Source organism: Pinus tabuliformis, chromosome 7, assembly GCF_031772625.1.
Source record: "Pinus tabuliformis cultivar Carrire ecotype Pingquan chromosome 7, CPIR1, whole genome shotgun sequence".
Lineage (NCBI taxonomy): Eukaryota > Viridiplantae > Streptophyta > Pinopsida > Pinales > Pinaceae > Pinus > Pinus tabuliformis.
In genome coordinates, this window is record NC_142293.1 from 1912746331 (window position 1) to 1912772304 (window position 25974).

General features: G+C 37.2%; 1 pseudogene; it reads left to right on the forward strand.

Moving 5' to 3' along the window:
* Positions 1 to 11930: 11930 nt before the first annotated feature.
* LOC149256138 (uncharacterized) overlaps positions 11931 to 25974 on the forward strand; it is a 34096-nt pseudogene continuing 20052 nt past the window's right edge.

Below are 25974 nucleotides of genomic sequence, written 5' to 3' on the forward strand. Positions count from 1 at the left end.
ATCGGCCTCCTTCTCCTCTACTCACCAGGGCAAGGGCGGTTGTAGGGGCATCGGGCATTCCGGGTAAGAGCTCTTTGGTCCCCTGTTCCTCGCAAATTTGTGCTTCTTTTGCTGCATCGGCTCATGTAAAGATTAATTCAGGTCGGTCTCAATCCCCTTCCCCTGCAACCTGCCCTCTCCCTTTGTCCCTCCCTTCTGAATCCCTCATCCCTCCATTCATTCTAGACTCCCCCTCTCTCCCTTCCTCAGCTTAGGAAGTTGGTCTCCCCCCTCCCCATTACCCAACTCGTTCCAAGACAAGGATCCTTGTTCTGGACCTGTTAGGCATAGGCCTTGATTCGACTCCTTTTCCCCTAAAGCTCCCTCGAGGCAGACCTTCTTCCCTGTCCAAAGCTAAACTTCAAGCCAGGGAGGATGTAGCTTCAGGAAGGCAAAGTACTATCCATAGGGCCCTTAGAGCAGTAGTTGAACCCCCCTTATGAAGATTCTCTCTTTCAACTGTAGAGGGTTAGCTAGGCCCGATAAGAAACTAGCCTTCCGAAGATTGATCATGGCAGACCCTGTCGATATTATTTTCCTACAAGAAACCCTTGGTAGCATGGAAGCTATCTCTGGGTTGCTCGTTTCGATGATCCTGGGCTGGACTTTTTAGGCCCTTGACGCATCCGGGAGATCTAGAGGTTTGGCCCTAGGCTTCAACCCTCAGACCATTAAGCTTATAAACTGCTGGGTGGCCCTGGGCACTTGGGGGCCGATTTTTTTTCAACAGAATTGAACTCCGAGATCAAGTTCATTAATGTGTATGCCCCTTGTCACTAGAGGACTGAGTTTTTGGAAAAACCCTTGAGATCTGAGATTCTCCGAAAGGAACCTCTAATCCTGGGATGGGACCTTAACTTCTCAATAGGTCACTCAGAATCGTGGGGTCACCATGCCCACGCTAACCTCCTCTCAGAATTCTTTGAGCACATTTTGGAAGTGGACAGCATGGTGGACCTCCCCTTAGAAAAGCTACATCCCACCTGGAGGAATAAAAGAGTTGGGGAAGCCAGCCTTTCTAGAAGGCTAGATCGCTTCCTCATTAAGGAAGGCCTTCTTAGCTCAAGTTTCAATCTCAGGTAATGGGTGGGCACAAGAGGACTTTTAGATCATTTGCCCATCTATTTTGAAATCAGAGGAAGGATAGAAAAGCCTAAGGGTCCTTTTAAATTCAACTCCTCCTGGCTAAAAGAGGCTTCCTATATTCAAATGGTCAAGACCTTCTGGTAGGCCCAACCCCCTACTGCTAGAGGGAATATTGCAGAAGGCTTTGTGGCTAATCTAAAAGAACTAAAGAAACTCTCAAAATCTTGGGCACATAACAAGAGAGTGATGGATGATAGAATCCTCCGGGAGATCGAAGCAGAGATCGTTGTGATCGAGAATGACAAGAGGGGAGTCTTCACCTCTCCTGATCAAAAGGACAAGCTGCAATCTCTCTATGCCTCTCGAGGCAAAATCTTGAAGGATAGAGAAGAAACATGGAGACTGAGAAGTAGGGAAATTTGGCTACTTGAAGGTGATGATAACACGAAATTCTTTCACAAATTTTCAAATGGGAGGAAAGCGGTTAACACCATATGGCAGCTCAATGATGAAAATGGGATCCCCTCAAACACTTTTCCTCAGCTCTCGGGTATGGCTACTTCATACTTTAAGCAGATTTACAGAGCTCCCACCAATGTCTCTCTAGCGGAAATCATTCGAGTAGCCCAATTTTTCCCCCGCTTTGTGGATCAAGAGGAGGCATTGGATTTGGAAAAGGAGGTCTTGATGGGTGAGCTGGAGGCTACTCTCAAGTGCTTCAAGAGAGACAAGAGTCCAGGTCCGGATGGTTGGACAGTAGAGTTTTACTTGACCTTATTTGAGACTATTGGCCCTGATCTTCTCAAAGTAGTTGAGGCCTCTAGGAGGGAGGGCAAGATGTTGGATGCCTTTAACTCCACTTTCATTGCTCTCATCCCCAAGTCAGCCAATCCTGCCTCTTTTGATGATTTCTGACCTATTTCTCTGTGTAACTGCCTCTACAAAATCATAGCCAAGATCATAGCCAATCGCCTGCGACCTATCCTATCCTCCCACATCTCTCCAGAACCTTCCTCCAAGATAGGAAAATCCATGAGGCGGTTGGAACTGCACAGGAGGTCCTGCATACCCTTTAGACTAAGAAATTGAAAGGAATGATCCTTAAGGTGGATCTCTCTAAAGCCTTTGACAGAGTCAGTTGGCTCTATATAAGAATGCTCTTAACTCACTTAGGGTTTCCCTTTGCTTTCATCAAATGGATAATGTGTTGTATCTCTAACATACCCTTCAGTGTGTTGGTCAATGGAGCGGCTTCCCCCTTCTTTCTCTCCAAGAGAGGTCTTAGATAGAGTTGCCCTTTATCCCCTTTGCTTTTCTTGCTAATAATGGAAGGCCTGAGTAGGCTTATCAAAGAAAATCACACTCGAGGCAGACTCCAAGGAATCAAAATCACTGATGGATGTACCCTGACTCACTTGTTATTTGTGGATGACATTCTGATCTTTCTCAATGGAGGAATAGGGGACCTAACATCCCTAAAGAACTCTTTCTCTCTATTTCAAACAGCTATTGGGATGATTGTAAATTATAACATGTCCATTCTAACATCGCCCATCTGCTCGCCCCACGAGACTCATTATGCCCTCCTTCATTTCAACTTCACCCTTCTGAGAATGGAGGAGGGGCTCCAATATTTGGGTTACAAGCTCAAACCTCTGGGCTACAAAATAGCAGACTGGGTCTGGCTTATAGCTAAGCTGGAAAAAAGGCTGAATATTTGGTATCTCAAGTACTTATCTAGGGTCGGCATATTAACTCTAATAAAAGTAGTACTGGAGGCTACTCCGGTATATTGGATGGCCCTGGCTTGGATCCCGAGAGGCATTCTCACCAGGATACAAGCCCTTTGCAGCAGGTTCCTATGGAAAGGCAATCAATCAGGCAGAATTTTTGCATGGGTCAAATGGGAAGCTCTATCCATTCCAAAAAAATGGGGAGGCTGGGGAATTAAGAAGTTGGAAGATTTCTCCTCAGCGCTAGCAGCAAAGCTAGGCTGGCAGATCATCACCTCAAACAGCCTATGGACAAAGGTGGCCATCTCCAAATATATTGCCCCCCTAAATGTGTTGGACTGGCTAAGACAACCATTAAGAACCACTTCAGGGATATCAGTAATCTCAAAGGCAGTCCTAAAATCTATGGTGACCATCAAATCGGGCCTCATCTGGAGAATACACGATGGAAATGTCATGAGGATAGGGGAGGATCCCTAGATAGGCTACGGAAATGCCCATAGACTACCTCCTTAGCGTAAAGCTAACCTCTGGGAATCGGGCATTACTCATATTAGACAAATTGCCAACTCTGATCATACCTTGATTTTTCAACAAGCTTGGAAATCAGCTCGAAGCCTACTCATTCCTTTGCAATGGGAACAGACTTGGAACAGCTATATAGAAATTTCGATTGAAGCACAAGTCAGAATCCTAGAAGGAGCAGATGAATTAATTTGGGCTCATGCAAATACTGGGAAATACTCTCCTAAGGAGGGCTACTTGACTCTAGCAGATAAATATAAACCTCAAGCTCTCGAGGCATGGTAGTGCCTTTTATGGAAGCTTAAGGCCCCTCCCAGAACTCGCCTCCTCATGCGGACGATCCATAGAAACAAAATCCCAACAAGAGACAACATCCTTAAGCGAGCACAACATGAACCTTTTTGGTGATGTCTGTGCAAAAGCAATAATGAATCTCTGGACCACCTCTTCCTGAACTACAAGGCTGCAAAAGACCTTTGGAACTAGTCCACCTTATCCTTTTCTACCCCTTACAGATGGCAGGGAGGCTCGCTATATGATTCCTGAATGAACTGGTGGGCTAGTGCAGCCCCACCTAAAACCAGGAATCTTCCCCTTCTTATCTGTTGGGCCCTCTGGATAGATTGCAACAACCTCATTTTCCAGAACATCTCGCCCCACTGGCCTTCCAAATCAGCCTGTATCATGCATGATTTTAACATCATTCCAGAAGAGGATGTCATCCATCAGCCCAGATCCATTGTCCCTAAAATCATCAATCACCAATTACCCTAGGCCTACTTTGATGGCTCTACTCAAGAGCATGGCTGTGGGGGAGGGGCCTTATTGTACTTATCAGACTCCCATTACTTTAAACTGCAAATGGGCCTGGGAAGAGGCACAAATAACTTTGCAGAACTATCCTCAGCCAAATTCCTCATCCAATTTGCACTGGGAAAACATTGTAGAGCTCTTCAGTTATTTGGTGATTCAAAAGTAATCTGTGACTGGATAAACAAAAAATCATCTTGTTCAGTTTTTACTCTGAGACAGATTCTGGATGAGGCTCATCGTCTCATCACTCTTTTTGACTCCTTCGTATGCTCTCACATCTACAGGGAAAGAAACTCAGCTGCCGATTCTCTATCCAAAGAAGCTGCAGACAGGCCTCCAGGCATCTGGCTGATCTAGGAACAGAGGGACGGGCACCATTACCAATTCTACCACTGGTCGTATATAGATGCTCTAGTCTAAAGGGCTTATGGGAAGCCTGGAACATGTTTTTTATCATAAGTTATCATCTGTAAATATTCATATTTGCATCAAATTACCAGACTCATAACAGACAAGTACTCTTTGACAAGAGCAATTTTGATTAAAATTTTGTTGATCTAGCAATTGTGCCTCCCTGCGCGGATCAAGGCACCTGTTACTGTTTTTTTTTGGTCTTTTCTTAAGTGTTGATAGACACCTTGCTTCTTCTACAACATATGCAATCTACATATATAGCATGTAATTTTCTTCTTTAATGAAAATTACGATTTTTCCCAGGGGAAAAAAAAGGAGACAAGATCATTTAATAAATAAAAATAATTAATGGAAATAATATAAACTAAAATAAAAATAATTAATGGAAAATAAATAAAACAAAACAAAAACATTCACAAGCCAAAAGAAATATATATATATATATATATATATATATATATATATATATATATATTCAAATAAAATTAATCAATAAATAATACATGGTCAGCAATAAAAAATGGGGTTGAGGCCCATTAAACAAATAACAAAAATACTAAAAGGAGTTAAGAACAAATAGGATGATAAAAATACTTAAGAAAACACGAAAGATCAAGAATATAAACTCTAATGAAGAATAAATCAACAACAAATACTATAAAAATGACACCAATACCTACATAGATAAATAAACAAACAAAATAAATCCCAAAAAGAAACTTAAACAACTAGGAGGACAAGACACGGACCCAACTTCTACTAATATTCCAACCATTGTCTCTATTCAAATTATTGGGTATGGAAATGACTAACCCTAGCAATGACTTGGGCCTCTTCAATGCAGATGTGATGCTTAGATTTATTTGCATGCTCTGCCAAAGCAGAGGAGCAGGTCCTACCATGCTTTATGCACAGGGGCTTCACTCAATGAACCTATGACATATCATGTGCATTCGTGACATATTAAATAATACCCTTAATTTGATTACATATTGTAAAATACCTCTAATAATCAAATTATTTAACCCCTTACTAATACAAACCAAATACATCTTCCCAATTTAAGAAACCCCTACTTCCCCTAGATATTGTAGGTATCCATTTTTTCATCAACATTTGTTGTACCCCATTATATTTTTTCATTAACTTTGAGCTCCATTTTTTATGTATGTTAATAATCCCTTTACCCCCTATATATCCCCCAATGTATTATTTTATTTTTTCATCAATATATATCCCCCAATATGAACCCACGTGGCATGGTATTGCTCCCCTGATGAAGCCGTTGTGGCTTGATGTCAGCGGTATGCTCATGAATCCTTTGATTAATTAAGCGACCAGTCTCACCAATGTAGGGAGTCCCACAAGAGCATGGGATAACATAAAAACCCTTCATACTCTTGGGATCCACTGGGTTGTTTACAGATCTAAGGGAGCTTCGGATGGTATTTAAAGGCCTAAGAGTTGAAGCCATCTTATGGTTCCTTAGGATACTCTCAATCTTGTTAGTGGTCCCTTGGATAAAAGGAAGTTGAACACCAGAAAATCGATCCTTTGTATCTTTATTAGCACTAGGACCTTTTTCAACTCTGAGGAAAGTCTTAGTACATTGATGTCTACTATCCCCATTATTAAAGAAAATACTTAGGATATGTGCTTTCTCTTCATTGAGATGGTTGTCATCAGAAATTCTTAAAGCTCTAATTGCTAAGGTGTTGAGAACACAAAGATTTTGAGCTGGGAAATGATGAGAATTAACATGAAGATATTGTTCCGTATGAGTTTTCTTACGAAATACTTGATGATAAAAAGAGTCATCATCATTCCTTGAGAAGAGGACATCAAGGAAGGGCAGACTACCATTAATTTCAAATTCCATGGTGAACTTTATGAAGCTAGATTGATTGTTAAGATGGAGAAAAAACAATTCCAACTCTTCCTTACCATGGGACCAGATGACACAAGTGTCATCCACAAACCTCTTCCACATCTTAGGCATAAGACGAGAAGAAGCTAAGGCCTTTGATTCAAAATCCTCCATGAATATATTAGCTCATAGAATTCCCCATGGCGACACCGCAAGTTTTCTCATAGAATTCCCCATCGAATGAAAAGAAAGTAGAAGTAAGACAAATACCAACTAAATTAGACATATCAGGACCCATAATGAGCTTGATGACTTTGTTGGCCTCGTTGATAGGGATATTAGTGTAGAGGGAGACCACATCTAAGCTTACAAGCTTGTCATCTGGATCAAGTTTGAAACTCTTTAACTCATTGACAAATGATGCATAGTCCTTTACTAAGGATTATGTATGGCCAACAAGGGGCTTAAGCTTCTAGGCTAAATATTTAGCAAGAAGATAAGTTGGCCCTACTATCGTGTTGAAAATGGGTCTCAGAGGAGCCCCTTCCTTATGAATATTTGGCAGGCCATAGATTTTGGGGGTAAGAGGGCAAATTTCTATAAGCTTATGACTGAACGAGTTGACCGAGCTACGAGTTGACACTTTTGGAAATATTCTTCAGGGGATCCTTGTTGAGTTTCATGTATCTCTTGCTATTGTGGAGTTGGTCCAACATCTTTCGATGGTAATCATTTTTATCAAGAATAACCACTGCACCATCTTTGTCGGCGTTGAGGACAACAATATTCTTATTATTGTTTAACGATTTGAGAGTGTCAAACTCAAATTTGTTGATGTTGTTCTTGGGGGGTGTTATAGACATTTTTGGGAACTGCAACCCCAAGCATAAAATGTCCATAAACCAAGGGCTCCTAAGTCCCTAAAAGTGTTGTTCCAACCCCTAAAGGAACAAGGTCAACTGATTACAGCTTTTCCCAGAAGTTCTCCATGAAAAACTACTCAGAACTGGTCAAAACAGGATCATTTCACCTGCTCCATAGGCAAAGTGTGTTGCATCTCACCTAAGTACACTCAATGGGTGCGTTGCATTTCAAAAAGCCCTTCTATGGGGTGTGATGGGCGAGAAGAGACAAATGGCAGTGTCAATCCGCAAGGTGGAGAAGCATGGAATCTTCCAGAAACTTCTCCTGTGACACTTGCCATTCTGAATTCGACCAAGGATGAGTAAGAGATCATCAATATCCAAGTGGAAGAAAGAACTATCAGAGGGAAGACACTATCAAATCACAAGCTGACTCATCTCCCTTACAGATATCTATATATGGATCCCTCATCCCAGAGATCTAGAGGCTGGAATTTTGCATCTTGTAAGGAATTGTTGTTGGTTTCTTGAGGCAACATCATAGTGTTGGGTGATCTAAGCTTTGCATGAGGTGAAGAAAGGCCTACTCGCTGAGAGGATGATGCTGGGTCAGAACAACTGGTTGTAACTCTGTTGGCTCTTTCTTGATTATCAATAAAGCTATTCAAGTTTTCCTCCATACTCTTGTGTCATTTATGTTTTATGAATTTGTATGGTCAATTTACATCTGATCCTAGATTTTTTATGATAATAGATCCATGTTCTTGTATAGTGTTATGCTACTTTGATTCTACAGGTACTCTGTGAAGCTGGGTGTACAAGGAAGCAAGTAGCAAAGGACTATCAGAAGAGAGGAATCGAACTAGGAGCCAAGCACAAGACAGAGGATGGTCTCCATTATTCTTCTCTCATCTATCTTTCATAAAGGAAAACGAAAGTAGTTTTACTTTGTTTGTTTCTAAGGTAGCTACCACACCTTAGTGGGATTAGCAGTTCTGCATAGACACTTTTCCCTGTAACAGGGGGCTTTGCCTTTCTAAGGACAATTACGCAGTCTTGACGAATGATATCTCTAGTGATGTCCGATAAGTCTCTAATACCATATTTAATATCACAGATGATATTGTCTATCAGGATCTTTCTAAGAGCAAGAGAAAAATTTAAAACTTTCTCCAAAAGACTAAAGACAGGGGGATCAAAATAAAACCTAGAGAGATTGACAACCTTGTTACTACAAGAGGAAAGAAAATTAGAACAAACATTATTATCCAAACCTAGAGCCTTATTACCAATCCTAATATTATTACAATTATCAGAATTGAAAACAAAGTCACTAACCTCATTAATATTAATATTATTATTATTATTAAGCCCAGTGATATTATTATTATTATTATTATTATTATTATTATGATTATGATTATTATCATCCAAACATAAAGTATTATTGTTATTCCTATCCGAATTGAAAATATATTCACTATTATTATTATTAAACCAATTAATATTATTATTATACAAATAATAATAATAACAATTAATATGCAATTGAATATTATAAAAATTATTAACCCCAATCGGGGTGTGTGCTGGAGGATGGCAGGGATGGAGGACAACTATGAGGAGTAAAGGATGGGTACCATCCATTGCCCCCCACACACTCATGGAAATGGGTGCGGTGGACCTTCACATGAATACATGCAAGGGTGGTGGGAAAGGTGGCAAGCATGGAAAGGACAAGGTAGGAGATGTAGCAGGTAAGGAAAGATAGGGGAGTGGCAATTGCATTGTTGATTGTGGAGTTAAGGCAAGACAGGGGAGTGTTAATTGCATTGTTGTGTGTGGAGTTTGGAGCTGGAGCACTGGAGCAGGGAGGCGGAGGCATCGTCGACAGCATCTGTGGAGTGAGCACGGGTATGTATCTTGGTCCTACAACCCTCTTGCAATGGCGACATGGTTTGTTTCTTGCTGGAGGGATCAGGAGAAACCTGAGGCCGGGAATTGTGGGACTTGTAGGGGAAAGAGTCGCAAGAATTGTATGGTTGTTGTCTAGTTCTGCGTCTTGGCTATAATTCACCCGAGTTTTGACTTGGCCAATGGCCGGGAAGCCCCTCCTAAGAGCTGCATTTTGACCTCGCGTGATAATTGGGGTGGAACGGGAGAGGCTATGCACTGGGAATGGGTAGGCTATAAGGAAAGTAGAGGAGCTACACAGTTTGACTGGGTAGAGGGGAATGGGAAGGCTCACCTGTGCATGGGGACCCTTTCTTGGCCAAGAGAGGGGAGTGTCAACCACTTGGGGTATGAGCGACAATGGGAAGGGAGAAGTGAGAAGCATGCCAGGATAAGGAGATTGGCCTTGTCTTTCGACCAAGCTATCAACCAACCTGCGTCTTGCTCGGAGAGTAATTGAGCTAGGAAAAGGCTTAAGGATAACGATGCTAATGAGATTCAAAGCCAGTGGTTAATACCTCGTTCCTGTGAACAGGTCTTGTACAAAGTGGAGATGGCTCGTCCTGCGAGAGGAAGAGGTCGTGACAGACGTGGGATGGATCCTGCAAGGGAAAAAGATCTGAGCACTTTGGAATTGCATAGAGGACGGAATTCTGTTGAAAACCTCATCAGTGAAGTCGTTGTGGTTTATAGGGAGGGAACAGATGTAGGCATCTGTAATCTGCTGGAAGAATGGGAGGAAGAAATTAAGCAACACATCAAGACAAAGGAGGAGATAGAGAACAGGAGGACCTTAGTCCCGGACCCCAAGAATACTAGAGGCAGAATAAATCCATTTAAGCAAACCCTTTATCTCTATTGGCTTATTAAAAGCCTCGTGGGGAAGACCATGGAAAAAATATCAGTGGGGATGGCTCTATCCCTCCAAGACATGCCCAACTACAAATAGGATTTGCAGCGAATCCAATTCCATCTCCATAAGCAGGACATTTTTCTGGATAGAATCCAAATACACACCCCATGCATCATCGAATTAATTGAGATGCCTGGTGAAACTGTCAAGGATCCGGCACAGGTCGAATCGACATCGGAAGAGCAACATGAATAGTTAGTTAACCTGGTCTCTTTTTGTTTTATGTGGGTAGCATTTACTTTAAATTATGCATGCTTATGATAGATAGACATATAGCCTCTTACCATGAAACTGAGACATATTTAGCTTGGTTAAGAAGACCGATACTTTACTCTTTTTGGATGGCTTATAACGAGGATCGGTGGTCAACAGAATTGGTTTCCCATCGGGAAAGTTGAGGCCACCTATCTCACATAAGTGGTGTAAATTTTTCGTTTATAAATAGAAAATGAAGGACCCTTCGAAGCTTAACAAAAAAAATTATAAAAATTATTATTAATATAACCATTTCCATTATTTTCAAAACCAACAGAAACCAAAGAAGAATTAATGGACAATGAACTTGAGGGAATCTTATTTGATGAATTTGCTGAGTTATTACAGCCGAAACACAAGACTGTTCTAGCTTTACCCTCGATGGCGGAAGGATGAGAAACACCATCAACCTGATATCGGAGAACAACGATTTGATTCGAATTAATTATGCTCCTGGAAAGACCACGAAAGCAAATAGACACATTAGGCTACGAGATCAATTTTTCAAGAGCTTATTGAACTTCTTGGACTGCTTTACTTTCCATATTTCTTCCAGACGAGTAGATTTCAGTGCCGAGCACGCCTCGATCCTTGACCAAAGGGGAGCAGAGATCTCATTTGAAAGTTCCAAATGCAGAGACAACAAATCACGAGAAATGAAATCCAAAAACTTTCTCACCCTGCCAATCTCCAAACGAACCAATGCCATGCTAGCATTAAGAAAAATACGAAAGTAACTAGAATTATTAAGAGGGTGCTTAATTTGAGCGAACGGAGGAACAAGGGAAGAGTCTCTACATCATTTTTGAAATGCCAGATCTGTATTCAACTTGGAAACCATTACGCAAGACCGTTCAAAGTGATGAACTTTAATAGCAATGACCCTTCCGTATAATGCAGTAATTTCTGTATTCAAGCTTATAGAAACAATATTTTGTTAATATTATTATTTATAAATAATAATGCAAACAACAATATTTTTAGTATCATTTAATTATTTAATATTTTAAATTATTTAATTTAATTGTTAATTATTTATTGCGCTGAGAGGCCCTCTACAGCCCAGTATATGAGGGAGATGTTGTCACGTAACGTAACGTTACATTACAAAAAAAATATTTAAAAAATATGAGGGAGATTTTGTCACGTAACCTAACGTTACATTAAAACAAAAATATGAGGAAGATGTTGTCATGTAACATAACGTTACATTAAAAACAAAAATATCAAGGAAACAAAAATATGAAGGAGATGTTGTCACGTAACATAACGTTACATTAAAACAACAAAAATATTAAAAAGAAAATATATATGCGAGTTAACATATATTGTATATGATGAAGATATATGTAACGTTACTATATATGTGTCGGCTAATATATATTGTATATGTTGAAGATATGTGTAACGTTACTATATATGTGTCACTATATATGTGTCGACTAATATATATTGTATATGGTGAAGATATGTGTAACGTTACTATATATGTGTCAGCTAATATATGTATAACGTTACTATATATTGTATATGCTGAAGATATGTGTAACGTTAGTGAAGATATTTGTAACGTTAGTGTCGGCTAATATTAACAAACTCAATTTTGAAAATGATATATATGCAATTTAAAAGGAGATCGATTATCTTATTCATTGAATAACAAAGAAAATTAGGTAAAGGAAGCGGAGGATTCAATTGGGCATATCTAATAATAACAAGGTAAATTTCCTAGCATTTAGGTTTTTCGTTGTGTGATTTCTGTAATAATAATAACCCATTAAATTTAAATTTCGTGGTGTTCAGGTTTCAGTTGTGTGATTTCTTGTAATAATAATAATCAGGTAAATTTACATTTCGTAGTGTTCAGGTTTTCAGTTGTGTGATTTCTCAGGTTAGAAAGGTAAACTCAATATAATGCAAGGTGCTCAATAAAATTAGTAGGAGTGAGGGGAAATAATGAGTAGAATTTAATATTTAGGGTGGGGGCTGACTTGAATATTAGGTAAAATTTAATAATATTACATTTTAATTAGTATTTCTCCCCACCCCTGGCCACTATTTATTAGGTGGGGGTGGTTATAAATATTGGGTAACATATAATATTGTATTATTAGATTTTATGTAATCAATGTATGTGTAACACTTAATATAGATGTGTTCCATCTATAAATTTAATTAATAAGTGGATAAAAACTTAATATTTACGATATGACAAGATTTTTAATCATGAATATTTACCATGGATATTATTAACTTCTAAGTTGGTTTTTTTACAATACCATGGGCCAATATAAGAGAAAAAAGGTTATAATTACTCCTTAGGTATATCTTAACCCTCTATCCTCACGACTACTAACAATATTTTCATAGAGATTAAATGGAGGTTTTAATAAATTAAAAAATGAGAATACTTTTATATATACATATGTGAAATTTATATAATATAAATAATGTTATAAAGAACTAGGATAGATGCATCTTAACCAAGGAGTGAGAAAGCAAAGTGATTAAGAATGATAGAGGAAAGATAGTGGGTGATTATTTTAATCTTTTTATTACTGTAATTTATTTAACATGATTGATCCAAAATATAAGTTTAATATTTTACAACCAATTATGTTTTTTTCTTATTGAAATACTTTGGTAAATATAATACAATGGGATCAGATTTAAGAAAGAGAGTGAGATGGAAGGAGGAATAGAGTGTGGGAGAGAGACATAGAGGTGAGAGACACAGTGAGAGAGAAAGGAAGAGAGAGAGGAGGGGGAGAGAGGGAGGGAGAGAGATGGATTTGGAGGGGGAAAGAGAGGGAGTGACAAGGGATAAATGAAGATGGAATGAGGGAGAGAGGAGACGAGGGAAGAGAGAGAAAAGGAGAGGATAAATATAGGGAAAGAAGGGGAAGAGAGAGACAGGGAAACATATATATGGAGGTGGCAGAGAGGGGGAGAGAGAGAAGGACAGAGGGAGGGAGATAGTGACAGAGTTGGAGGGTGTAGAGAGAGAGTGTGTATGATGGGGGCAGAGATAAAGGGAGGTGGGAGAGAAGGGGAGAGAGAGGAAGGAAAAAGAGAGAGGACTTGAGAGAGAGGAGAGAGAGAGGGGGAGAGAGATGGAGTTGGAAGGGAAAGAAATACATAGAGAGAGAAAGGTGGAGAGGGAGTGGCAAGGGATAGATGGAGAGTCAGAGAGAGAGAGAGAGAGAGTGGCATATGTTTAGGGGGTTGAGATAGAGAGAAAAATAAGGAGAGATGGAGGGAGGTATAAATATAGATGGCAGGGGGAGAGAGGAAAGAAGAGAAAGATAGAGAAAGTTAGCAAGAGGTAGATAGAGTGAGACGGGGGAGAGAGGGAGGGGAAGAGAGAGAAGGAGAGGAGGAGGGAGATAGACACAGAATGGAAGGTGGGGAGAGGGAAGAAGAAAGAGTCTCTCAGAGACAAATACAGACATAGAAGTTAGATCTAGAAAGTCACGAATATTTTAGATTTTCACTAAAATGGATGTATTGATTTCAATGTAGTTGTTGATTTCTAATCCTATTTGATCACATGCACTAGATGCATTGATTTCAGTGTCGATGTTGATTTCTACTCCTATTTGATTGCTTGCATAGGATGCATTGGTTTCAGTGTAGATATTGATTTCTAATCCTATTTGATCGCTTGCACTAGATGCATTGATTTCAATGTAGATGTCGATTTCTAATCATATTTAATATCTTACACTAGATGCACTGATTTCAGCGTAGATGTTGATTTCTGCTCATACTTGACTGCTTGCATTATATGCATTGGTTTTAGTGTAGATATTGATTTATAATCATATTTGATTGCTTGCACTAGATGCATTGGTTTCAATTTAGATGTTGATTTCTAATCCTATTTGATTGTTTGCACTAGATGCATTGATTTTAGTGTTGATTTCTAATCCTATTTGATTGTTTGCACTAGATGCATTGATTTTAGTGTTGATTTCTAATCTTATTTGATTGTTTGCACTAAATGCATTGATTTTAGTGTAGATGTTGATTTCTGATTTGATGCAACAAGATGTATGATATACATTAATTCAAAGTAATTAGATTAATATTGTGCATTGATTTCAGTGTAAGCACATCACTACCTCCTCCATCTATATCTCTATCTCCCATTGTTTCTCCTTCTCTATCTCTATATCTCAACCCCTAAACATACAAACGCTCTCTCCATATATATCTATCTCTCTCTCCCTCCGTACCTTTCCCATCCCTCTCTCTCTATTCCACTTCTCTTGCTCTCTAACATTTCTCTCTCCATATCCATATCTCTTCCTCCCTCCCTGTCTTTGCCTCTCTCTTCTTACCTCTCCCCCCATCTATATCTCTATCTCCCCTTGTCTCTCCTTCTCACTGCCAAAACATACACACTATGTCTCAGTGTAAGCACATAAAAATTATTCTACCATACATACAATACTTGAATTTTCATCCTAAATAAAATGTTTTCTTACTTGAATTTATAATTGGGTACATTCTTATTATTCCCATTTTCCATCATTCAACATTGTTAATTACTTTGCATTCAAAATTGTTAATAAAAGATAATTACCATTGAAAATTATTTGGGTTTTAATGCTCCAGAAGTCACAATGATTGGCTACTATTATTAACAAAGACAAGGTATGTTGTTTACTATAGGAGCTGAGTTAAATATTTGAATGGTCTATGATTCCATATACTCTTTTCATACGATCGATATGAGAAAATGGAAAAAAAATAGTTTCAGATTGATTGCAATGAAGATTGTTTGTTATTGACAATATTCTTAGTATTCACATTTTCTATCTATCAAAATCGTACACTTTGCACTCAAAATTTTTATTTCTCATTTTTCATCATTCAAGTTACTAACAGTCTCTCTCATCTCAACAAACTGAGGTAACTAAGAAAATTTTAAATTAAATTGACCAAATTAATCTTAGACATATTTAGCATATTTAAAATTATCAAAATAATTAGATGTTCAACAAATTCTGTATGACCGCACACAACTGAAACCAACCTAGATCCATCTTAACATCGGATCTATGAAGCGCCGAAAAGGATCAAATCTTGAAATCTCTCAAGGTGCAAACCTTTCCTCAATTTTTGCACTCAAAAAATAGGTTTGCAACTCCAGAGATTTGATCCATCTCGGTGCTTGATAGATCCAGTGTTAAGATGGATCTAGATTGGTATACTCATAAAAGGAAGACAAATAATAAATCGTTTAATTATTAAAAAAATTACAAAAAAATATTTAAAAAACAGAAAAAAAGAGTTGAATCTCAATATTTGGGATGTCTTAATTTTAAATTTGTAAATGAAAATATACATCTTAATAACTCCTTTCATCCATTTGAAAGGAATTAAACAATATTATGAAAAATTATTTGCAATTTAAATAATGAACACAAAACAATATTAAGAAAATTTTACATCTTAATAACTCTATGAAAATTTTACATTTTAATAACTCCTTTCATCCATTTGAAAGGAATTAAACAATATTATGAAAATCTTATATATAATTTAAATAATAAATACAAAACAATATTATGAAAATTTTATTTGCCATTTAAATAATGAATATAAAAAATGATAACAAAAATGTTTTGTAAGGGGAAGAAATGTATTTATTTATGATTAAATTTATAATCTAGAAATCATTTGAAAGGAATTGTTTCTAATATTAATGAAGCACATTATATTTGGTTGACATTTAATTGGCTGCATTATAATAATAATATTTTTAAAGAGTAAATTGGGTAGTTTTATGTAATAGTATAATTTAGATCCATCTTAACACTGGATCTATCAAGCACCAAGAGGGATCAAATCTCTCCAGGTATAAACCTATTTTTTGAGTTCAAAATTTGAGGAAAGATTTGCACCTCAAGAAATTTGATCCCTCTCAGCACATCTCTCTAGGTATAAACCTATTTTTTTAGTTCAAAATTTGAAAAAAGATTTACACCTCAAAAAATTTGATCCCTCTCAACGTTTAATAAATTTAGTGTTAAAATAAATCTAAACTAGTTAATAATTAATAATTAAATACTTGTTATTATTTAATATTTTTAAATTATTCAATATTTTTTAATACTTTGTGTTAGATACCAATGGAGTTTTCAATGTATATCAACTACCTTTATTTAATATATCAACTACCTTTATTTAATATAGTAAATGTAGTTGTGATAATTTAAAAAAAATGAAACAGATTAAATGGAATAAGTCACAAAAAGAAATTTACTTTACAAATGCATTTTGAAAAGATTTATGACAAGTACCCCAGTCACGAAATTTGCAGTTGACGAATGCCTACTCCCGAGAGGCCTTTCAGCAATGGGATTTGGGTGAAGAGGCCCAGACGTTCGAGATTCGGTGGGCCAGACGAGGTGACCTACGGCAATGACTAACGTTGGGTAGAGCCGTATGGATAAGGGGGAACAGGTTGGTGGATGTTACATATCTCACTTTGTTTGTCATCGGCAGTGCTTAACGAGTCATATATCAAGTATTAAATGCATCCGGAGATGCACGCGACATAATTTCTTAACACAAAATGCAAAACTCGTCATTAAATAAAAAAAGGCATTTTGCGTGTTAACGAGCTATGTCGCGTTCATCTCCAATGCATTTAATACTTGATATATGGCTCGTTAGGCGCGGCCGTTTGTCATCACCCACCTGCGACAAGGACATCATACGTGACATAAGGGAGTTACCACATTGTAAATCTTTATGCTAATTTAGCCGTGGCATGAAAAGGAATTGTAAATGATAGTATTCATTCTCGAACTTCTTCTCTAATTTCAATATATATTTACCGATTAAAGATTAATTAATTATATGTTAGTGTCAACCAGGTTAAAGATCATATTTCTCTAAATCTAAAAATTTATTTTTATATTTATCAGTCTTAATTTATATATATATTAAAATAAATAAAATATTTATTAAAAATTAAATTGTTTAATTTAAATTAACTCAATAATGTTATTAAGTTACAAGAGAAGCACATACGTGGACATTGGTCTTTGCCATGAATCTGAGGGATGATTATATAGTATCATTTTTGAAAATGAGGGGTGAGTTTTTCTAGAAGAAGCTTTATTAACCCAAAATTTATTACAATATGCTGCTCAACAAGATTAAGATTGATCAATAATAAGCTACAGAGTAGCTGGAAGCATGCATCAAGAGATTGAACTCGGGTGGCGAGGTGGAAAGTCGTCTGTCGGAACGTGGGGTAAATGTCCAAAAGGGAAAACATGATTGAGGTCTTTTATTGAAGGTGACTTTTTATTTAATGTCAAAATTGTTAATTGTTATAAGTGTTATTATACTCCTAGTCAGCATGATATTAAACATTTTATTTTTCTTTTGAATGAATTACTTTGATTTTGATTAAAAAAAATTGCACTTTCTCCATAGTTTAACATTATGGATTGAATTTTATTATTTTTATTAATATTTAAAATTAATTGTCTTTAATATGATTAGTTTAGGTCTTATTTTGTAATCATTGTTTTAAGTATTACTACACTCATTATTTTCCACTCATAATGCCACCAACCCACAATGTATCTGAATATGGCTACAGTTCTAGCTCATTTGGCATTTTATAGCATATGATACCACTTTAGTTACTTCTTGACCTATGCAAATGACGATGATGTCTCTCCACTCACTTTATTCCACGTAAGACATGGTCCACCAATTGACCAATCATAACAACTCACCCTTCTTATTGCTCCCCAGAGTATATGGTGTTTTGTCCTTCATGATTCCTTGTTTCATCATCCTATTATTATTATATTTGCTACTCGTTCCAATTTTCTTTTACCAGGTATTACTTTATTTTTTAATAAAAAAATTGCAACTTTTCCATAGTTAACATTATAAGTTGCATTTATTTTTTAATAAAAAAATTGCAACTTTTCCATAGTTAACATTATAAGTTGCATTGATCAATGCTAAATTAATAATGGTCAACAATTAAATGGATTATTAGAGTTTTTCATTGCCTTATTTTGTCATCAACAAGTAAAATCTGAAATCTTATTTACTCGAAGAACTATCTTGAAAAATGAAATCTTATTAACCATTAATTAATTAAAATATAAATTTTAATGATATTATTTTATAATAAATATTATTAATTAACAAGTTAAGAATAAATAAATATTGTTAATTAATAGGTTTAAAATTGTATTTATCCAACTAAATAAATTTATTCATGCGATAAATCATTAATAATGAACTAAAAAATGAGTCAAACAATAAAGTTTTATTTAATATATGTTAAAATTAGTTGGACACTTAAAAATTATCAATATAGATTCATTCAATTATTATATAATTAATTTAAAATTAAAAACAATTTATTTATATTATTTAGGTATTCATTTTGTATTACAAAATTTAGTTTAAAAACATGAAAATGAAAATGAAATAAATAAATTATAATAAAAAATAGATTATAATAAAAAAATTATATAGTTTTACTTAATATCAACTAAATTATTAAGAAATTATTAATAATAAATTAAAATGGTTATTAATTCAAACAACAAATAACTAAGTAAATAAAGAAACTCATTTTCTAATATTATATTTTTTAAGGAATATATTCAACCCATCTTTCACAGACATACCTTTGAAATATATCTATCTATATTTTACACAAAAAACGTAAAACCTTCTAGACAACCTTCCCAACAAAAACATTATCACTACAATCAAACATTATTATTATCACTAGATAATATTAGATTCTCCACTAACACAATGCAGAATTGCAATTAACAAAATACCTCCATTTGTCAATCAGTAAAACCTAAAGTACTAGATTCTAAACCTTAAAACTAACTTGAATTTAATATTTTTACTTTAATTTAGCTATATTTAAACTAAGAGGCAAGTACTAGTGATCTAGGTGGATGTTGGTGCCTACCTGCCTATTCCACTAGGGCCCCACCATTGTCTCTTTCAGTTTTGCAGTTTCCTTAATTGTAGCACATCTTATTATTTTTGGCAGTTTTTTCGAGTCCTGAACTTTCAGATCCATTTTGAGGCCCTAAACGATTTTTGGCAAATCAGAGCCAACAAAGATTAGTAAGTTGGGTTGGTTGCTCAAAAGTTGTATCCCTTGAATAGATCTTTTTAACGAGCTCTTGTGCGCGTCAAACGAAGATCGTATGCCAAAGTTATGACCCCGAGGAGATGTACCAATTTATCCAAATGAGGCCCATAGTTTCGATGCTTCATATCCTAGGGTTAGGGTTTTGGATGTTTAGGGTTTTTCATTGTTTCTCAGCAATAAATAGGTCTCCGAGCCTCATTGTAACACATTTCAGAGGCACGTAGCAACCATATCCCTTCTTAAAGATAAGATACCATCGCCTGAGCTAGTCTTATTTCCATTATGTTTGTAAGCATATTTTAGTATTTGATATTAATGAAATTAAGTGTTATTTCTGATGCATCTCTATATTTATGGTTGTATCTATAATTTGTTGCGTTCATGTTTAAGTTTGGATAAGTGGTATCAGAGCGATATTCTCTTTCTCTATTGTCTTTACATGTCCCCAACTAGCTCAGGATATAAGGAGTTAGGGCTCGAACTGGTCGAACCTTTGCAAGACTAGCCTCGCAAATCCCGACGACCTCTGGCATGACAGAAGAGAAGAAAGACGAGGGGGCAGGTGATCCTTTCAAAATCTTGCTCGAAGAAGCCATCGAGCGACAGAGGAACCCGATGATGGACAACTTTGCCTAGATCCTTCAGCGGCTATCCAAGGGCGACACATCTCCCTTAAGAAGCTACTCTGGAAGTGCCACACCCTTTAAGGTACAACTTAACTTTGACATCCCCATATTTGAAGGTTAAATAGATACGAACACCGTAGATAAATGGTTAAATCTGCTAGAAGGATATTTTTTCTGTTCATGATTTTTCCAGCCGGGAAAATATTACTTTTGCACTTCTCAAAACTGCCCGCTCACTAGTTTTAGCCGCATCCACTTGGAATTCATTCCGGGATGCCATCAAGGAGAAGTACTACCATGTGGGAGCTATGATGATAAATACATAAAGTGGACTACCCTATGGTAGGGAAGGGACCAAGACATGTCAAAGTTTACCAATATTTTCATACCGTTCGCATGAAGTTGGGTATCAAGGATTCTGAGCAGAATTTGGTACCCAAATACCAAGGCTTCCTACTCAGGTACATCTAGGACAAGATGAAGTTCCTAGACATCTCCTCGCTCGGCACAACATACCGATACACTGTCAAGATAGAACAGAAGTTTAAACAAAAGAAGTGATACTTTGGATCTGTGAATCTGAAGTAAGGGAAAGGTTCCTCCAAACCAAAGAACAAAGGAAAAAAACAAGGCAGGGTGACCCAAGACAACTTGTCGAAGCCATAAGAAAAGAACAATGCCACAAAGTCAATTAAGGACACAAAAAAGTGGTGTGAGTGCCATAAGAGCCCCACTCACAACACAAGTGAGTGTTGGGCCAAGTAGTCACTAGTTGCCAAGTTGAAGGCTTCAGAATCAGATGCATTCTCTGAATCTGAGTCAAAACCCAACAAGAGGAATGACAAAGGGAAGTAAATTATTGATGTAGAGAACAATGCCATTGTTTCCACCACCAAGATCCAGAAGAATGAGCCTGAAGATCTAGAGAAGGGGGAGCGTCTCTTCCACTCACAGATGTCGGTGAAGAGTTCGTTGTTGCAATTCATTGTCAACAGTGGTAGCCAAACTAACCTCATTTCAACAAAGGTCGTGAATCAGTTGGCCCTACCGTCAAGCGGTTGGCCCTACCATCCACACCACACCCATAGTCGTACAACATTGGGTGGCTTCACCAAGGACAAGATCTCTGAGTTAGCCAACAGTGTCACCTTCCCTACAACATCAAGCCCTTCATAGATGAAGTATTGTGTTATGTTTCTCCTCTTGACATTTGTGATGTATTATTAGGACAACCATACTTGTGGAAACGACATGTTGTATATGGGTCGAGACCTCTTTCTGTCATTATTTCTTTGGGTATGTTATACAGGATACTGGAGGTAGCCCTACCTATCACCATCTCTTTGATCTCTGCTAAGCAACGTAGTAAGATCATCTCCCACACTAGGAAATTTGTTTTTTTTATAATTATCTCTCAAAGGAAGGGGTAGATCCTAGCCACATCCATGGTCCCTAGGAAGAGTTCCTCCAGGCAACAAAAGTAGGTGGATATGGTTGTGGAAGAACACAGGGACATTTTATCCTCGCCCACAGGGGTAACCTTGCACTGTCAGGTCAAGCACTCGTTCGATCTGACTCCTAGAGCACCTCTACGCAACAGGCCGATATAGCGTCGCTCCATTATGGAAAATGACAAGAACAAGAAATGACATGATCAACATCGTATGCCACCCAAGTTTCAGGTAGGTGACAATGTTTGGTTGCATTTGCATAAAGAACACCTTACTCGATCCCATCAAAAGCTCAGATCACTCCGATGTGGTCCTTACACCATTACCAAGGTTGTGGGAGACAATGTTTTTGAGCTCAGCATTCTCCCATTCCTTTGCCTAGACCTAGTGTTCAATGTGGACACTTTCAACCATACTTCCCACCATTATTGGACACATCAGACATTGCAGAACAACTCACACCAACAGAGTTAAACCCAGACTACATGGAACGGGCAACAACTAATCAGATTATAGACACACAGGTCAATAACACTCGCCAGCAAAATATCCAACTATATCAAGTTGTCAAAGCTGGCTAACTCACGCACCAAGCCAAGTGGCTCACAAAGGACTAAGTTCAACAGAAGTTTCCCCATCTCATGGAGGCATTCAACGCAATGGGGACCATTGCTTCCTAAGGGGGGGGGGGACTGATCCAGGTGGATGTTGGTGGCCACCCACCTATTCCACTGGGACACCCACCATTGTCTCTTTAAGTTTTTCAATTTCCTTAATTGTATCACAACTTACTATTTTTGGCATTTTTTTCGGGTCCTGAACTTCCAAAGTCATTTTGAGGCCCTAAATGACATTTGATTTTGGAAAACCAGGGCCAAAGAGGGTTTAATCTATTTTTTTATTACCCATTAGTTGTATTCCTTGGATATATCTTTCTAACGAGGTATTGTGCATGTCAAACGGAGATCGTATGCCAAAGTTACAACCCTAAGAAGTTGATGTACCAATTTACCCAAACGGGGCCCATTGTTTTGCCGCTTCATCTCCTAGGTTTTGGGTTTTGGATGTTTAGGGTATTTCATTGTTTTTCAATAATAAATAGGCCTCTAAGCCTCACTGTAACATTGTTCTAAAGCATGTAGGCGCCACATATCTTCTTAGAAATAAACTACCATCGCCCGAGCTAGTCTTATTTTCATTCTGTTTGTAAGCATATTTAGTATTTGATATTAATGAATTGAAGTGTTATTTATGTTGCATCTCTGTATTTATGGTTATATCTGTAATTTGTTGTGTCCCTGTTTAAGTTCGGATCAACTAGCTACTATGTAGCACTTGTTTACATTATATTGTTTCCTTTTCATCATTCAAAAAGGGCATCATCATAATTTTTAATTAGATATTAAATTAAATAATACTATAAAATCAAATAATTTAAAATTTTAATTAATTCCATTTAAAAGTTGAAAACCACTCATATACAATTGCAAAAAAAATATTTTTTAACTGGATACATTAATAAGTTCATCATTGATTATTTGGTCATTAAGAGTGTTTACTTACATCTTAGTGTAAGTTTGATGATATTGTAAATAATAATTAAGATTAAAATTAATTAATTGATTTTTAGATATGGAGAAACATGCAGTAATATTTTATTGCTTATTATTCTCTATGAATGTAGAAAATTATTTCATGAATGTATGATTATATATAAGAATATTGATTTACACTATAAGTTTGTTTTCATCTCTAGTTATGTATGATAATATTGTTCTAGAGTGATAGAACTTATTGAGACATTTTGGTATATTTTCTCTGAGGTTTTTTTATTTCAAAATTTAATGTCGAGAATTGAAATTTTGTTCTATTTTAATAATTGAAGTTTGAAATTTTACAAATTTAAGATTCAAGAAACCTCTATTGAAATAGATGAAATTTCTATTTTGCTTTCAACTATTAAAGTGCAAATTTTTTTACAAAATTCATTAATGCATATAATGATGCCTAACTTGGTAGGAATGTCAAGCATTTTACCAAGGAAAAGCTAACAGGGAACCCACCTGCACTCCATTTTATTTCATGAATGTTCCCTTTTATAATTCTATTAGTACTTATTAGATTCCTAACCCAACAAGGACATCAAATGAGGCTTACTATAAGATAGCTAATGTAATGTACCTTACCTTACAAACAAATTAATTTTGTTTCTTGTTTTTTTTTGTTTATATAATTGCATGGTGGCGCATTTTATATTTAATTCCCCTAACCTGTCACATTAACCTATTGCCTCCCTACCTGCCAGCTTGTACCTCTCCATTACTTGGACCACTGTTGCTTGGCCAAGTCCATCGACCCACATGGGCACGCATGGTGGGTGTCAGTTGGGCACGTGGACGATCGGGATGACTCCCTCAAGATCAAGGGTCTAGATTTAGTTGCTTTGTATTTGACAACCCTAAACCCCATCAAATTCATTTCACTATTGATATTAGTTGGTCTCCTTCACAACACTCTAGTTCCTCCGTGATTTTCCTCCAGGTTTACCCTTTCACCAACTCCACTATAAAGAAACCCTTGGCTATCACTCATAGGTATTGAATATCTCAGTTTCTTTCAGAATTTAACTTTTGCATTGGTTTCGTATCCATTTATTTGAGTGTTTTGTTGGTTTTTACAGGAACATAGGAGGTTCTCCACATCATGGTTATGCCCGTCGCCTGGCTGGTACAAGTCTCCATGGTTTCGTGTTCCATGGTCTCCATTACCGATCTATACACTCTCAAGTTTTCCTTTGGCTTTGCTGCATCTAATTTAGCTCCTCTCATTCTTGTTTAGCATTTTATTGAGCCCTGGTTTAATGGTTATACATGTTTTTTTTTGTATGCCTGTCATCCCAATACCAATCTTTGTGGAAGGAGATATGCCTAGTTGCCTAGTTTCATCAGTGGAAATGACCACAAATTCTCTACAAGGAAACTCACTCTCCCATTATAGGTATGCTAGCCCCAGTCACTCAGAGAGAATTTCCTCGATCATTTTCCACAGTTTCCTACAAGTCATCAGTTAAGGTTTCTTGTGTAGTCTTTATATTGGGGCTGAATAGGTTCACCTAGGCCCTTTCTGGGCACGTCATGATGATTATGAATTTATCATTGTTGTTTTTCAATTCCTTATGCTACGATTTTTCTTGCCATATTTTAGTGTGCGACGACGACCGAGTAAGTTACACTCTCGGTCAGTCAGTCTCATTCTGGTGTCCTGGCCTTACAAGGGAATTTTGGTGGATCATACCTTGGTTATTCGACCTCCCATGGCCCACCTCTAACCTCAGCACTGCTTGGAAAATGGATAACACCTTTGTTGATTGTTGGGTGTGGAGCATGATTATTTAGAGGTCTTTGTTTCAGTCGGATGTATACCCCAGGAAGTTTGTACACCCCTCCACGCGGGGGGGTGCGGGGGGACTTGTCCCCCTCGTGGGGGTTCGGGGGGGGGCGATTCCCGCCCAGCTAGGGGGTCTGGGGGCCAGTGGTCCCCCGAAGCTAAAAATAGATGTAAATTTTCCTTGTAAAAGTATAGTAATTTATAGTCAATCTGGGCCATTCATTAGGCGAATGATCTGACAGTAGAACTTATGTTTAGTTTAGGGTTTTTTTCCCTAGAAGGCAACCCCTCTCTTTGTATGAGGGCATTGTATTGAGGCTGTGTAATAGATGTGTATTCTCCGAGCGAGAAACAGAGAGGTGAGACTGTGAGAGAAAATAGAGGATATTACAGTGGATCTGTTGTAGGTTGTGTCTCTTCATTTTGCTGGATAATAGAAAGGAAGGATTGGTTGTTCGGGGTGGACGTAGCCCAAACTGGGTGAACCACGTATATCTGTGTCTCTCTAGTTTTATGTGTTTTCTGTGTTTATATTTATGCAATATTCCATGTGTTCCATTGCTCTGTAATATATAATTTTCTAGCAACCTTATGGTGCTTCTCACGCATTCTTTGTTGAAGTCCTCGCCCTTACTATCTGAGCAGAGGTTATACTCCTCTATCTGAACAAAGGTTCTACTCCTCGTGGATTATGAAGTCTAGAAGAAATATTTTTGTAGTTTCCAATGTATTTTCTTTAATGTAATATTTTTTATACCGGTCATAATAGACATATATGGAAACTCCTCAATATCTTGTGGATTTGGCATACATTTGATTCCCTATGTTGTCAAAGCAACACTGCTTCTTATTTATATGTAATTAGACTGATTTTGACCTT